At 45.5% G+C, this 17,603-nt stretch overlaps 2 protein-coding genes across 2 annotated transcripts in view; one reads left to right on the top strand and one right to left on the bottom strand.

Annotated features, from left to right (window-relative positions):
* LOC134845987 (protein fem-1 homolog C-like) overlaps positions 1-17,603 on the bottom strand; it is a 390,705-nt gene that overhangs the window by 228,984 nt on the left and 144,118 nt on the right. The gene's annotated exons all lie outside the window — the stretch shown is intronic.
* LOC134845976 (AFG3-like protein spg-7) overlaps positions 1-17,603 on the top strand; it is a 268,817-nt gene that overhangs the window by 143,104 nt on the left and 108,110 nt on the right. The window lies entirely within an intron of this gene.

Raw genomic sequence — 17,603 nt, 5'->3', positions numbered from 1 at the left:
TTTTTGGCCAAGGAATTGAAACTAATTTAACCTGAAACTACTCAATACGATGTCTGACTCAATTTATCAGTTTAAGTAAAAAACAAGTCCAATAACTTATTAGCCTGATATTTATAGTTTTGACCAATTAAATTGCGCAATTCCACTTTTACAACCAACAATTTGGCCAACAATGTATTTTTTTGATATAGAACACTTTTTGAATTTCTTTTGAATCTTTTAAAACATCATATCTCGCCAGTTAAGATAATTTGAACAGTCAAGCACCGAGGCCAAATCTGCAACCTCTGGTGGAGTATCCTCAGATCACCCTCTATTCAACGAAAGTACCATTGCAAGCTACTAAATTGTCAGTTCGATGAAAATAACTTAAAGGAACAAAACTTGAAAAAGCTGGAGATACTTAAAATTCAATCTTAGAACAACAGACGAGAACCACCACAATTAGGCAAGCTCTAAGTATTTCCCGAGTGTTCTCTAAGCCAACAACCGGTGCTTACACACCAATCGTTCCCCGAACAAAAATGCCTAAAAAATTCGTGTCATTCAGTCTCAGAAAAACAGACGAAAAACACAACCACTAGCATCAAGCAAGCTTTTAGTAATTTCCGAGCATCCAATAAGCCAACACCACATAGAAAGTCGCCAATTTATCGGAAAACTAAAATTCAAACAAATGGTTGGAGAAAAAAAATCGTTATATTCTTGGAAATAAAAATTCACTTTCAGAAAAACAAACAAAAAACACAACCTCTAGCAATAAGCTCGCCTTTACGGCTTTCCGAGCGTCCACTAAGCCAACAACACGTGATTAGACGCCAATTGATCCAAACACAAAGATACCAAAAAAATGAAAAAAAATTCAACAAACATTTGGAAATCAGAAATTGTGAATCTCAGAAAAAACTGAAAAACAACCGCTAGCAGCAAGCAAACCTTAAGTTTTTTCCGAATGCCCACTAAGCCAACAACACGTTCTGAAAACCAAAATAGCAAAAGAAATGGTCGTCTGTAGAGGACAAAGCAGAAGAGAGACTTTCATTACCTTTTATGGGGTAAATCAAAGAACAAAATTGAGTTTATACGAATTGTTAGAAAAGTTAAGATTGATAAGTTATTGAAACTCTACATGTTGAATCGAAATTTGACGAAGAAGGTGCAGAAAGAGTCGAGGGAAAACTTTGATTGAAATCTTCTTCATGGCGCCATAAACTTCCAAATTCGAATTGGCTGAAACATAAATTAGATTTTCCACTATTCTCATAAAATAACTGCCACATATGGAAAATTTTCAGGAAACAGAAGCAGTGTAACATTCGCCCGGAAGATACATATCGACGGATAACAAAACTAAGTCTTAAGACGACTGGCTAGCGTCTAAACAGAGCTTTGCATGTTTCTCACCGTCTCTACCAAGCCAGTACTTTTCGGTGGTCTTTCTTACATCGGGTCGACAAAAACGTTACTGCTCTCCGGCTTCGACCAGAACGCTCAAATTAACTGAATTACATGCAAAAATAGTGAGCTCATGGCTGGGTCTCAGTATCCCCAGACCACGAGGTCACTCCTAAAAACAGGGCTACTACTTATCATATTACTATTGTTTTTGTTCAGTAGATAAAAATCATCATCTCCATCGAAGATGGATCAACCCTTTCCCCCAACTCCTAGCACCTCATCCTTGTCAAAACTAATCAAAATATCAGTTAAATTCAAGTCAGGACATGACAGGATGCTAAAAGTTTATGTGAGTTAATAAAAGTTTCCGTCCCGAGACCCTTCCGGATTCTTGAATCCGCTGAATCAAGCTCCTTACTCTTGATTTCTTGCTAATCCGGAAGGCTGGTTCTCACCCTTCACCGTTGTTGGCAACGGCCTTGCAACTATTGTAGCAGCACAATAGTTGCAACTCGGAACGTTCTCTGCTATTCTGTAGTTCGTTGTCGTTCTCCAATCTCGATTTTCGTACTGTTCGCAATCGCAGATAAAAGTTGTTCTGTTTTTCACTCGCTTTTTGTTAAAATGGCCGTTTCAGCATTTCTCAGAAATGTGACGTCATCATTCGAATTTTTGAAAATTTAAAATACTAGAATATTCTAGCCCTCACCGTTTGGCTAAACGTTCCAATAACGTCGCTAATCCTTCGAAATCATCAACTCGGAAGGCTTACTGCTCAAAATTCGAATCCTGCATAAATTGCATTTTGGCCATTCTGGTCGAATGTCACATACTCCCCGGACAGTCCGGTCAATGTCCTCATTGAATCGCGCAATGTTCTAAATGGTTACAGTGTCATCGAACAGAATTTACAAAATGCACGAAATTACTTTTATCTACGTCACATCGACTCACTGCAGAATATAAATGGCATCATACTACATCACTATAGCCTTCAAATTGTTTCATTAATCTGCACATTGAGGATATGACTTAAGATAAAACATATTTTCTGACTTCCAGTGTCAATGTCCCGATTGAAACTTTTTCTCCTAGATTTAAAAGGTGTTGGCTTGCAGGACAGTCCTGCCAACCAACAAGCTAAAATTATCCTACTATGCTCCTTCCCTTCGGAAATCTTGCTTGTTTATTGTCCTGAATATTAAAACCAAGAGACCTTGTGGTTAGAAAGAACAATGCAACAACCTCCCTTCTCAAGAAGTTACTCAAGTTTTTCATGTCACCACAAAGTGATCAGTCTTCCTAAGTGATTAAAAACAATCATGCAGGCTGGAATATTTAAATATACTCTTCCCTCAAGCCTTTCTAAATAAATAATAAGTGAGTGTCTCTAAAGCCACTTCAACTAAAACCAAAATGCAAATTTATAAATGCAACAATTTCCAAACTCAACTAAATGTTTCAGTTTTCAATTACAACTTGGTTGCTTGGTTTCTCAATTGAGTTTTTCACACACATAAAACAATTCTGAGTTTTAACGTTTCTTCATCATCCCTTTGTTCTCTTCTTTTTTCGTCGTTTAGAAGTTCTAAAACTTCTAAATTCTTCTAATTTTCTTTCTTGCTGCCTCTTGTTTTCTCGACCATTCGTCAATGCTCCATTTCCTCCTCCTGTGACACTGACTCCGCACTCTCGGTTTCCGTGTCTTGTAGCACGTCATTGACTATCCTGACGCTGTTGGAAGCCGTCCTCCAACACTTCTGCTCTTCCACCCTCTGTTTACAGCAAGGTAGGGGATCCACGTTTGATTCTCTGTTTCTACAGAAGCTGTTGTGGAGACACAACGTCACGTTTCTCTCCAAATCTTCTTTCAGCATCTCTGCCTTCTCATTTCCACTACGCTCGCTCGTCCTGGAAATTCTTTTCACAGCGGTGGTCACTGCATTCCGATGGGTCACGAAAGCTCGCTTGAAAGCTCCTGCCCCAATGTCCAGCTGATATTCACTGTACACTCTGCCATGTTTCGACATATGCTTTTTCGCATACTCGTACAACCATGCAGTCATGTTAGCTCTGAACCATGGCATCAATCGTTTTCTTGCCCATATCTTCTTCACTTCCATCGGAATGTTTAGAACTTTGCACATTGTCTCAAAAAGATCTAAATCTTTTAGACAATCTAATTTCTGCAATTGTTCTCTCGTCGGTGCCTCCTGTCTATTATTTTCTCTCACATGAGCTTCCAGCCATCGTATCGCCATCATAACTCCCACTATCACTATTGTTATGGGCTGTGATGAATCTGGTAAACCCATGGAGAGCAGCTCTCCAGAGTCCCAGATCAACACCAAATTACTACGCTTGGGATACCACCAGGTCTGCAGCAAGCAGTGGCAAGGAAACTCGTCATGTGTCAACATGATGCTCCTCCAATTGCGTTTTCCTGAAGCTTCCAGCAATGGTTCCACTTCCATCATCACTCGGTGGATTTCATCATTCTCATCTACTGCATTGTAATATGTGACAGTTGATCCTCTCTGTTTCTGTTTTTCAAAGTCACTGAAGTTCCCGCTCACATATCCCATGAACTTCTTTCCTAGTATTGACTCCAACTCCTCTTTGGTTCTCTCTGGAACTGCTGAGAACATCTTACATAGTAACTCGTAAGACTTTTCAGACATTCTCGCCAATCTCACGCACTTTGGCACTGAGAAAGCTTGATCCACGATCGTTCTTGTACTCTTCACGTCCACAGCCACGAAATGTACAGGGTATCTGCTCTTGCATATTGGAGCCAACGTTGAACCCACCAAATATCGTGCTCCTGATGGTCTACAATAAGTTTCGCTGTGTCTGATGTTCATCTCTGTTTCGATTGCTTCCCTCCATTTTCCTATATACTTCTGCTCAGTCTGCAGAACTCCTGGGAATACTTCTACGCTGATGGCTGTGACCATCTCATGTTTCTGTTCTAGATTCAATAGTGACTCTAAAGAACCAAACATGCTGTAGAATCCTAGTGCTGTCACTAGATTCACATCGGTTCCTCCATGGCAATCTGCTATCAGTTCCGTTTCCGTTCTTGCTTTCATCACTACATTTCCAAACAATACTGTCAACTGCTTGTGTTGTTTCTCCAGGGTTTTCACACAGTCTAGACTTCCACAAACGTGACCCTCTAGTCCACAGACTTCCGCCAGACAGCTACCAGGTTTGACCCAGTCTTCCGGTCCCCAGCCAGGCAACTCCACTTTATCTTCTCCGTTGCTCTTAGAGGCTGTTATCATCACATTATATATGATGTTGAGGTCACGCAGGTTACAGTCCGCATTCAGTTCCCTCTGTATGTCTTGTGTCGCCCGTAATATTGAGTCAGCGTTGGGACTAGGACACCATGATGGCTTCATCAATTCCCACACTGCCATCAAGCTCGTTCTCAGTAATTCATCTGAGAATCCCAACCCAAATTCCACTCTCTTGTCGGATTTTGGTACTGAAGGTGCAGTCACCTCTTCTTCCAAGACCAATCCCAATTTGGCCTGTGGATTGTTAACGCTCTTAGTCGTCACAATTCTGGACATCCAGAATCTTAGTAACACCGCCTGCTCATAATCAAAGAAGCAATCGCGTATGTCTTCACTCAGGAAAGGATTGTATGCTATCCCTATAATCCCGGACACATAGCTATATGACTTCTTCTTGATCGGTCCACAGTATTCACTGGATTTCGGCAATGCTCCCATAGATTCTTTAGTGAGCCTCAACTCCTTGTTTGAGAATCTCCTGATCTCGTCTATCTTTTTCATGGGTTCCAATTCTTCAGGTTCTTTCATGTTCACCCTCATCGGTTTACTTTGCTGCATATCCAGCATTGCTAGTAAGAACGTGGCTTTCGTTCGCTCATCGCCTTCCTTCAACATTTTAACACAAGTGCTTAATGCAGGTACTGAAATCTGCTCTATCAGGAATCGAATGAAACAGAGAGCGTCTCTCCGCTTTGCACACGCTACTGCTGCTCCCTCCTGGACTATCAGATCCCTCAGATTCGTCATAAGGAAAACTTTTTCCTCCTTTGATCTCTTCCTTTCTTCTGAATCATATTCTTCGCGAGTCAGTCCCATCATGCACCAGGCGAGCCTGAGTTGTAATTCTGTCCTTACGTAAGGTACTGCCACGAGAGCATGTATTCTTGGCGTAGTCCTCATTTCTTCTTCGAAATACCTCAATACTACTGCTTTCCATGGAAGGCTCACTAACTGCTCGATCGTCTCCGCCTCTACGTCAGACGACGCCAAAGTTCCATACGCCTTCTGCTTGAGGGTGGTGCCTTGCAACATCATTTCCAGATAACCCTCCATGGCTTTTTCGTCTTCCAGGGCCATTACATACCCTCTAGCCGAGTTCCGGTATTCCAACATCTCCATGTATCCACCGGTGGGTTCATCTATCGACACTGTCTCCGACACTGTTAGTCGGTTGTATTCCACTGGTGTCAGTTGTCCTGCAACACTTCCTTTTCCATGATTCATGGGAGATGGTTTGAAGTCCCTCATTTTACTCTCTCCACATTGACTGAGTATTTCCATTTCTAAAGTTGCTCCAGTCAGAGTGCGGTCACTCCTTTTGGACTTATAACCGGTTGACTTTATCCCTGCCATGAGAATGGGTGGCATCATCGCTATATCAGTTAATATTCTATCTGTGCCGGACAATTGATAATCACCTTGCCCCAAATCCATAACTTCTTCGACTCGCTTCCTTTTCGCTGAGTTACCAGCTTTCATCGATATTTCTGAATCCACTTTCGTCTTTCCAATTCTCCTCGGCATCACTCTGCTGCCTAACTTCATTTTCATCGCATTGATTTTATCAATCACCATTTTTGATCGCATCGTTCCTCTCCTGGTCCTTGACAGGTACACCACCTCTCCTTCATTGTCCTGCGGTGTCATCTTGATGGGAGAATTCGCTTCACTCTCATCAGTGGCTGAGTCGATCAATAACTCACTCAGTCTCCCTTCACACTCATCAAGCTTGTCAAGTACTTCTCTCATCAAGGGTTGATTGAGACCTGTTTTGAGAATGGACTGGGTCCCATAGCTCTGAATCACAGTCCAGACTTCTTCCATGAACGCCACTCTGTCCAGCTTACATCCCGTCCTACTCTCGTGGTCTCGGTGATGTACTTCCCATTCTTCTTCGGGTAGCGTTCCCAAGAAAGGTACTCTGGCTGAGGCCTCTATTCTTCTCCTCCGAGGTGATTCCATGAGGATTCTCTGATCGTTATTTCTTGTATTGCCAGGAGAGCTGCTCTCCGGCAAATTCCGTTTCATCTCCTCAAAGGCTGACGGAGGTTCCAGTGTCGAGATGCCTTCATCCGCTGGCTCAGTCGTTTCCAACGTGTCTGCATTATTCTCAAGATCACTGAAGATATTGAAATCCAGGCTGGATGTTCCTCCTGTCGATGCCCTGTCGTCCTCCCCACCAGCTTGATCTTGTTGCATGGGTTCTTCAGTCTGACGGTTTCCACCCTGTCCGTCATCTCCTTCTGACTTGTCCCTATTCGAGTTCGATGGTCCTTGTTCGTCTTTGTCGGCTTCTTCCTGGAATCTCGGTATGAGCAATGTACCGGCCGACTTATCTTCCTCTTCTCCATGGACCACTTTGATTTCTTCGCAGCCGAAGGGTGCTAGGAAAATTCTCGTCTGCAATATTCCCGCAACTTTCATCTCTTTCCTCACACTGGTCAGGATTAATGAGGCTTCAGGCAATTCGGTCCTGCCTCTCATCTTCATTGGAGCTAAGCCTAGTCCCCTCCATTCCTCATCAAATCCTTCAGGCTTGGGAGTAGCAGCGTTGCTTATTCGCCTTCTCGTCGCTTGATCCGTGTACGCAAATCGTGTGTACTGTAACACGGCGGCATTTCTCCCCACGAAGTATGGATCCATCGTCGCCGAGAAATTCCCTACTCTCCTTTCATTGGTTTCGAATGCTCTCAACCTAGGAGTTTGTACTACGGAGACTGCTCCGAGCAACATCCTTCTTATCAGAGGGAATTCAGGGATTGCTTCGGGTAGCTTCTTGTAATCGCCCCAGTCCTTCGTCTCTTCTCTCACCTTGTGATACGCTGCTGTGAGACGAGGCACTCTGGTCATTTCACCATTCGTTTTGTCATAGGGCCTCAGATTCCAAAGCTTTGGAAACACCTCGATGTGCCCTCTTTCTACTTCTCCCATGCGGTCACAGAAGTGATCGTCAAAATTGATGACTGTCATCTCTGGCTCCGATATTTTCGCAAATAACAGATCTTCACTCATGAGCTCTCGCAATGCGTGCTGCTCACACCAGTTCAGTGTACTACCGTCCACTGCCGATATGAGGTTCAGGTGCAACACCGACCTCCTATATGCTTCCACTTTTATTGTCAGGGAACGCAAAGGTGACTGCTGGTCCATAGATCACTGTCACGAACTCCGTGACTCCTCTGATCAGCGCCAAGGGATCGATTCTCGTAGCTAAGCTCAAATCTGTTAACAGCGGCATGCCTCCAACATGTCGTCTAACATCTTCCTCTCTTTCAATTGTCTCGTCTTCTCCGGTTCCAAAGCGATTTTGCTGCAAGAGATACTGGATAAGAGTGTGTCTCAGGTCTCTTATTTTGTTCCACGAGTCTGTGGATTTCTTCATATCCAGATTCCTCACTCTCTCTTTCATCTGCTCTGGACAACGTGCCAGTTTCATCAGTCCTCCCAAGTTTCCGTGGGTTATTGCAATCAATGTCAGAAGTCCATCTAGTCGCAGGTTCTGTATTCCATCCGTAAGCAGTATCACCGGTCCTTTCACGAAATTCTCCGCTCCAAATGTCACGAACAGGGCTATTAATTCCACTATCGATACTTTCACTACCGCTTGGAGGAATTCCTTTATCAAGTAGTGCGAGACTTTCGGGTAGACTTTTGCCAAGAAGGACGCGGTCCATCCGGCTCCCAACCCTTCTAGCATGCTGTCTGTCCTTTCAAATCCCTCCTGTCCTTTCACTTCCTGGGTCCAGAAGGTTTCCAGAGTAATCTGACACATTCTGTTCACGAACTCAGCTGTCTTTTCTCCGGCATTTTCCGCCAGGTTCACCTCCTTCAACAAGTAGGCGTGTATCTTAGTGATCATTACTGGGCCTTGCTGAAAAGCATCTGCACCCAATGCCACTACTCTCGGATTCAGGTGTAGCCACTGGTTTGCTTCCGGCTTGGTTCTCAGCACCATCGCTTCCAGATGAGCTCTTGTCTCCAGTGAATTCTTTCTTCTCGTGTCTTCACTCGCCACTTCCATTGCTCGGAACCACAAGTCGTTGGACATCGCCGTGATCACTCGATGGTCGTCATCTATTCCTGGTTTCAGTTTGAGTTGCCGACTGAAGTTGGACAGTTCCAACCCCAGCACTTCGTCCAACACCAACATGTGTAGCGCGTGGTCCTTGAACCCTCTCATCGCGTTTGAGATATCTGACCATACTGCAGGCAGTTCAGCCTTAAGTGGCCTCAGGTTCTCCATTTCTATCATGCGATTCGGGGCTGATATGATCACATCATATTTTCCCTCCGAAAGTAAGGCTACCATTGCATACACAAATTTCAGTCCATCCGGGAGATATGCATATCCCGGAGACAACGCAAATACTACTCTCAATGTCACTTTGTTGAATGATCCCTCCTTTGTCGCGTCTACCACTTCACCCATTGACTCCAGGATGTCTTTTATCGCTGGCCATACTGCGTTTTCTGCTGTTGCAGGATCTCTGAGCCTGCTCAGAAAACCTCTACTGTGTAGATGGTCATTGATGCCAGCAAACACAATCGTTATCGGGTTCATCTCTGTCTGCCTCTGTACCCCTATAGCCAATGACACTGATTGCAATAGGTCTAGGTCAACTGCGGCCAGCATTATGACGTCCGGCCAAAACAAAGACTTAGAGGTGTACACGAACTCTGAGTTCGCTACTACCATGATTTTGGCCTTTCTCATCTCTGCTTTGTCGTAGGCGGCGAAGATGGTCTCATCTTTCTTTATCGCTGTCAATCCGCCATATCTCTGGGCATCACCATCTTGGTTCACTAGTTTTGGGTACACTCTCTCCTTCACATGACCAGGTGGTGTCGTCAATTGCCTAAATATCTTCACGTGTTGTCCAATCGGCGCTCTCGCCGTCAGGAATCTTCCTGGCCTTTCTTCACGATTCCTCTCATCATGGTTCAATCTCACATCTTGCAACGGTCTTGCATTCACAGGTCCTATTGTGTTGTTGGAGGGCAGTCCCTCCAAGTCGGCAAATCTCAAGGCCGTCGTGGAGCTGAAATTTATGCTAGCGGCTATCAACCAGTCTACGCCGGTTATCGAGTACAATCTGCTGACGGATAGCGTCGCTCCATTCAGCATCCTCCTTGCATCTTCGATGAAGCTCACTCTCTGTAGGTCCAGCTTCATTAGTTCTTCTTTGTACATATGCCAAGGAGACGGTATGGATCGCGACCACATCAATGAGCCTCTGCTCGGTCTCTTCCTGTGCCTTCTTCCTGCCGCTGTCAAGCTTCTTGCATTCATAGGCACACTGCAAACGGTCAGTACCGCGCAATTGAACTTCTGCCAGAGAGTAGTAAACAAACACACCATCATTGATTCCCACAGTGCTTCCTGCTCATCTGATCCTCTGGAGATATCATTCGTCCCAACTAAGATCATCACATTGGGTATCTTCCCTGGATTCATCAGCTCCACCATGCGATATAATTGGGCAATCGTCGCGCCTCCAAAGGCCATCACCGTGGTGACCCACGAGGTCCTCAAATTCGACAGCACTCTGACTAAGCTGTCTCCCAATATCAGGTGAGATGTCCCGAGTGGTGGTTGCTGCAGGTTCACAGCCGGGCTCCAGGTAGCTCGATTGAAGCAGGCTCTCGGATCTGTCTCCGGAACTCCCGTGAAATTATACTTCAATTGATTATTCTTCTGCACGTCTATTACACGAGACACTTTCTTCGCTGGCATCTTCCTTACTTTCCTCTCTGGGATTCTCGAGTTCCCCATGAGTGGTGTCACGTTACTCATCCCTTGTCTGATTACTGTCTGGGAGAGTTGTACTCTGCCCGTATCGTCAATCGTTCCATAGGGTGCAGTCACCCCGGAACCTGGTGCATTCTTGTTAGCGACCAATCGTCCAGCTGTCTCTATCAGTTTTCTCACTGTCCGTTCTACGACGGGATCACCCAAGGTGTCACTAGGATCCGGGATTGTTACTCGGTTCGTGTCTGCTGGAAGCCGTGTCTCCGTTGTTTGACTCATTTCTCGAGGTGTCAAGAGCTCCATCGGGGACTGCCCACGAGGAATATCCCTTGCAGGTATCATTTTCTCAATGGACGTCGTCAACGCCACCTGGTCCGATCGCTCTTTGTATTCCTGCCTTAAGCGTTCGATCTCTTGACCCTGCTTTTTGTTGCAGTCTTCAAACAACTTTCTCCACATGTCCCGGTCTTCCTCCATCGCCAGCATGGTCTTCGTCATATCGTCTAACTCCTTCTTCGTACTCCTCAGTTGATCGTTCATCTCGTCCAGATCTTGTATGGTTTGGTTCGTCTGAACCTTCTGTGTTACTTTCGCCCCTTTTGGTGGCACAGCTGCTCTCAGTGGTGAACCAGACGAGGTCGCCTCGCTGTTCATCTCCCGATGCATTCTCGTCAGCCCAGGTTTGGGCTTGGAGGGCATAGGCATCTCACCTGGTTGGTAGGTCCTAGAACTTCCCAATCCAGGCTCATTCGCCAAGTCACTCCCTGAGAGAGCCCCGTTTCTCCACCTCATCACTCTCATGTTCGGGCGGTCTAGTACTCCTCTTTCTCCATATGCTGCCATCAACAGGACTTCCGTGGGGCGGTCCCCACGGTTGTCGTGCCCCAAGATGTTAATCAGGGCGGTCAGCAACATGACCACCTCTGGGTCCTCCAGAGCGAAGTCTCGTTCGATCAGCCGACGATAGATCGCATCTACCATCGGTCCTACATATGCCTCTGCCAGGTCCATCAATTCATCCAGGTTGAAATTGTCCATACTGTTCTTTCCAAGTTTGATTTGATTTCGATTTCAAGTTTTGACTCAAGTGAGCAATTAAATGATCAATCAGGATCTAGAAAAGGAATCACGACTGTCACACCTGTCAGTTTCACCTTAATATATATATCGTTAAAATTTGCTTAAAGACAGTTCAGATAAAAAGATATTTATCCTAAAATTTATTAAAATCAATTGGTTTCTAAAATTTTGGAATTCGACCTAAGATTGGACAGTCCAAACTTTGGATCTATTCCCAAGATCGTCATTTAGTTGTTCATGGTCACTAACCCCTACTTACCCATGATCTTAATAACCTAACACATAACATAACATAACGCACCTCTCACATATTACACACAACTTAGTCTTTGGCCTAACACCCTCTCGCACATCACTCAGCCTATACTTAAATAAAATTTCTTATGTAGATATACTTGTATGTTCGTATCAGAGAATATCACGTGTACAAGCGCGTACAATTCCCGAGGATGCAGTCTTCCTCTATTTGGATCGTACACTGGAAGCGAAAGCTCCTTCACGTCCATTTCCACAAGGAAGTCCCTCAGCCTCGTCAAAGACAAGACTAGGTTTTCTGGGTCCACGTGCTGCTTCTCTGTCGCCCTCGTTACCAAGAAGCATAAGTACTTTCCCGGTATCTGCGACACCGCCGGGGGTAAGGCTGCTACGCCCCCTATCCCTGGTCTTTGCTTCCAAAGGAATTCCACGTTTTTATATTCCCTCTTAAAATCTGCCGCTAGCGCCGTCCTAAAACTCATGTCTGCGGTGATAGCTACCGCACATGTTCTGTTTGTGAGTATGAAATCACTGTCTGTTAGTATTATGTTACTAGAATATTCATTTGGTAAATTAAAATATGACTCCACTACCCTGCCTATGTCAGGTTTCTTAGGTTCTTCACCTGTTTCTGCTTCTAACTCTCCTGTTTCTCTTGCTATTCTCAATTTTTTTATTATCAGGTTTTCAGTGTGGGTAAGTCCTACCCCCACTCCCCGGACAAAAATATCCATCGGCGTCCCCGTCGATCGCATACGGGGTATTAAGTCAAGGTTAGAAGCTGGAATGAGAAGTTGTCCTTCCTGGGCAGCCCAGGAAGGATCATCTCGTTCGGTCTTAATGTATTTCGCGCTTTCACGATCTACGTCTTGAATCGTAACGCTGGTCTCTTTAGGGTCTGATGTCATTTCATTCAGCCACTCTAAGACACGCAGGTTCATCTGGTCTTGTTCATATGACTGCTGTTGCTCATCGTCAAATTCTACCTCGGGTTTTGACCAGTCGTCAACCCACTCATCGTTATGATCATCGACTATGTCAATGTCTTGTGACACAGTTATTTCTTCTAAACCCACTACTTCCTCCACTATTTTCTTTAGATCTATCCTATCCACTACAAAGTCGTCACCGTAAGGATTGTATTTCTTTCTTGGTCTCATCCCGTCTTTCTGACGAGTCTGCATCGTGAACGGAAGATCTGGTTCCATGTTCTTGGGAATCTCTGTCTGTTCGGAATTCTGCCAATCTTCCTCTGCGTAGGGCAAGGTTTCATCGTCTGCTTCGATCTGTTCGTTGGGATCCAGGTCCAATGGTGTATCCGTACCTTCCTCTACGACTTCGTTTCCATCGTTCTTCTCCCTGGTGCCTTTTTCATTGACCTCACAAGCAGGATCCATCATTAGATAATCCCCTTCTTCCATGTCTGCAGGTATACACCAGTCTTCTGTCGATGGATTGTGTGGCTTGATGTTCTCGTAGTGGGCGGCTCGGCCAGTACTCAGTCTATAACAGCGTCCCTCTTGGTGCACCTCTGTAATCATGAAGGGTCCCCTCCACTTCTTCAGAAGCTTCTTTGTCCCTTTCGGTGGTATAACGTTCTGAAATACCCATACGTAGTCTCCCACCGAGTAAGCCTTTGCACCAGCTGCTTTCTTGTCGAATCTTTTCCTCTGCCTTGCCTGTGCCTGCTGAGTGTTTCGTCTACACAAGTCGTTCAACTCCTGTTGGCGTCTGATCACATCCCTCACGTAGACCTGTGGGGATGTTTTCTTTCTCTCATACTCTGGGTAGAAGAATGTCAAGGGTAAAGACTTCTCGTGTCCCGTGAGCATCATGTGTGGACTGACTCCAGTGGTGGAGTGTTGCGTGCTATTATAAGCTCCCATCACCTGTGGAAGGTATTTGTCCCAATCGGTCAATGTACCTGGAACAATATACCCTCAGCATCGACACTAACGTCCTATTCTGTCTTTCCACTAAGCCATTCGTCTGAGGGTGGTATGTCGTGGAGTGAGCCTGAGCGACTTGTGACCGTCTCATAAGCTCTTTCGTAAGCTCGCCTACGAAAGCCGTTCCATTGTCCGATTGAAACGTCATTGGACATCCGTGTCTTGCTATCCACGTATTGATCAGGTGGTCGCATGTCTCTTCCGCCGAGGCAGTGATGCAGGGCACGGCCTCTGCATACTTCGTGAAGTGATCTATCATGACCAAGACTTGGTTGTAACCGCTGTCTGTCATGCATATCTTCTGGTGATCTATCTGCACCACCTCGTTGAATTCAGACGACTCAATTGATTGTAAAGGAAATCGCAACTTCCTAGGATCCTTGACCTGTTGGCATGACAGACATGCTGTCACCCATTTCTCGCATGCCTTTTTCATCCCAGGCCACTCAAAGCGCTTCAGGATCCTCTGATACACTTTGTCGATCCCTTGATGGCCCATCTGATCATGCGACCTGAATAATAGTTCTGTCTGATAGAGTTGCGGCAACACTATCGCGTTATATTTGTACAAGACCTTGTCTTCTTCTCTTCTCCTGCAAGCCACGATCCCGTCCTTGTTCAGATATAATCTCCCCTCCTTCTGCATGAAGTATTGTCTCAGGATCCTATAGCTGTCTTCTTCCAGGTCACCTTTGTCAGGTGCACCGTTTTCTATCCACCTTTTTAGGTTGCTTGTCATGCGATCATTTCTCTGCGCCCTTAGAAGGTCCGAGAGTCTGTATCTCGCCTTCAAGTACGTCTTCATGACTCTCATCTGACTTTTCAGCTCGTTGGGCTGATGTGTGTCTTCTTCCATCTTAACGCACCAAATCTTCGCCAACGGTTGTGTTTCTTGTTGAAACGGCTGAAGATCAGTCCTGACTACCTCTTTCTGCGGCAACAGGCTTATCGAACGTTTCGATACCGCTATCGTTTCTAAGTCATCCGCTGCGTTGTCAAAGACTCTTTCGCTTGGTATTAGGTAGCGATCACTGTCAGGATCCTGGTACACCTCTCTGTCCAGGTCTCTCGCCCGAGTTTCCACTAGTAGCGTGTGTATCGCCAGTTCTGACAGCTCGGATCCTGAACTCGAGTTCCTGTCTGAATAGGTGTCCATTCCTGAGTTTCGGGAATCATCATCTGTCGAAGAGGTTGTGCTGTAGACTGCACGCTCCTCCAGATCATGTCTGTGCTTTCTTCGCATCCATCTGAACTCCCCGGACAAAACCTTGTTCTCTCGGTCCTGTTTCTCATCAGGAATTTCCTCGTTTATCTCAGACTCCCCGGACAAATTTCCTTGTCCCGGGTGTTGATCTTGTGATCGCTGGTTTTTCTCCTCATCCTTCTCCCCGGACAAATAGTCTTGCAGCAGATTTTGTTCTACCTCTTCACCCTCTTTTTCCCGGTCTACAAAGGTGACGGTTTTCTTTCGCTTGCTGCTCCCCTGTTCTTTCCGTCCGTAAGAAGTACTGGTTAAAATCTCTTGGGGTATTGAGGATACTAGTTGCTGAACTATTGTCCTACAATCCCTCTTGTTCTCTTCGTGTTGTCGTCTGGACGGCATGATCTTCACCTTCTCACTGATTGTCAGCGATGCCACTGCTGCTGTCCACTCGGGGTCATCTCTGGTCATTTCTCTTTCTAACAATCCACCCAGCATCCGCATTACTTGTGGTGTGACTTGCACCGTTTTATCCAATAATGAGAGGCTGTTTATATTCATGCGAGAGAGTTCTTGCTGGACCAGGTTCGAGCGCAGCAACAAATCCAAGGGGACCGGGTCCTCCCTTGACAGGATCTTTATCTCGGCTGCTTTCTCTACAGGTAACTCAGGATGCCCCGGAATTGGATGTCCAGACTTATCCAACCATCTCGTTAAGGGAAGCGCTTCATAAGTTTCTTTGTCCAGAAACGAGAATCCCTCCTTTACTTCCGCCTGATTGGCCTGCTTCTGCTCCAATCTTTCATAGAACTCAGTTTTCTTGCTGAGACTGTCAGCATTCTGATGTTTATCACGCATCCTGTGTTCGATTATCATATGGTAGCCATCCAGTCTTACTATCCATCTACCAATATAACTCTGATCCATCGAGTAGGTCTTCAACCAGGATAACGCTCTGTTGTCCACGCGTAACTTGAAGGGAGCGCTCCCCAAGTATGCACGGTACTTCTCCACGAAGGTAACTACTGCAAACATTTCTGCTTTTGGTGCGCCATATTTCATCTCTGTGTCACTCAAGACTTTGCTGCCGTATGCAATGGGACGGAGAACTGTTCTTCCGTTCCATTCTTGCTCTTGATGCAATATTCCTGAGATGGCCACCACCGATGCGTCTGTGTCAAGAACATACATGCCCTTTTCTGTAGGCATGCCCAGCACTGGCGCTTCGCACAGTTCCCGCTTTATGTTCTCGAAAGCAACTTGTGCCTCATCGTTCCATTCGAACTTTTTCCCTTTGTTGCGCATCAGCTTCTGCATCGGGTACACCTTGTCCGCGTATCCTTTTATGAATTCTCGGTAGTAATTGGCAAACCCTAGGAAGCTCATGAGCTGTGTGTCCGTTCTAGGAGCTTTCCATGTCAGCACAGCCTCTACTGCTTCTGGATCTGGCCTCACACCATGCCGGTCCACCATTCTTCCCAGGTACTTGATCGAATCCCTAAGGATTTCACATTTCGATGGTTTGCATTTCAAGCCTGCTCTTTTCATACATCCGAAGACCTCATCGAGCCGGTCAATGTGATCCTCCAGGGTCGGTGTCGCTATGACTACGTCATCCACGTAGCACATCAAGAGATTCCCGTACTTTTTGGTCACTCCTGTCAAAGCCTGAGCCATCAGCCTTTGAAAGGTTGCTGTTGCATTGCACAAGCCGAAGGGCATCCTCTTCCACTGGTACAACCCCAATTCGCACGCGAAACCGGTTTTTTCCCTATCCTTTTTCCGCAAAGGAACCTGCCAGAAGGCAGAACCTAAGTCCAATGTGGTGAAGAACTTTGCATCACCAAGTTTAGATAGGCTCTCGTCTATTCGCGGTATCGGGTACGCATCTTTAATCGTTACCGCGTTCAAGTAACGAAAGTCGCAACAAAATCTAAGCTGCCCCCCTTTCTTTTTCGCCATTACTACTCCGCAAGCCCATGGTGATTTCGAGGGTTCTATCATGTCGTATTCAAGCAACATTTCTATTTCCGCTCGGCACTCTTCCGATTTATGTGGCGTCATTCGCCTTGCGCCTTCCCTATGGGGAACGGCGCCCTCTTCTAGTTCGATTTCGTGTTCGACGAAATTACAGCAACCGATGTCCGCCTTATGTTTTGAAAATACTTCGGCGTTCCGATCTAGGAGGTCCCGCAATTTTTCAAAATCTCCCTCACCTATTTTTCCTTTTAAATGTTCTATTTCTGGCAAAACCGGTTTGTCAAAATCTAGTTCATATGACGAGGGGCGTTCCGGAAAATTCGAGCAGCTTGATAAGCCGTCGTCCGTTTCGGATTTCATTGAAAACAATTTATGAAGAGATTTTAATTCATTAATTCTCTTTAAGATTTTATCTTTATTTGCATGATAAGGACAGTCTTTCACACTATATTTCTTCGAGTTTTCTGTCTCCTCATAGTCGGTCCTCATCGGCAAGGCGTAGCCAAGCTTCTTTCCACGCTGGATTGAAACCGTGGTGTCCAGTGTGTTCAACAACACACTGACACACAGTCCGTTTCGCGTTACCGAGAAGCTCCGGCCTAAAATCACCGAACTCTGACTATTTGGATTCGGTACTAAGCAAACCTGTTTGCTATCACTTAACGAATTTAAATTTCTCATTCTAA

This window comes from Symsagittifera roscoffensis, chromosome 1, assembly GCF_963678635.1.
Source record: "Symsagittifera roscoffensis chromosome 1, txSymRosc1.1, whole genome shotgun sequence".
Lineage (NCBI taxonomy): Eukaryota > Metazoa > Xenacoelomorpha > Acoela > Convolutidae > Symsagittifera > Symsagittifera roscoffensis.
This window is presented reverse-complemented; position numbering and strand designations above follow the sequence as displayed.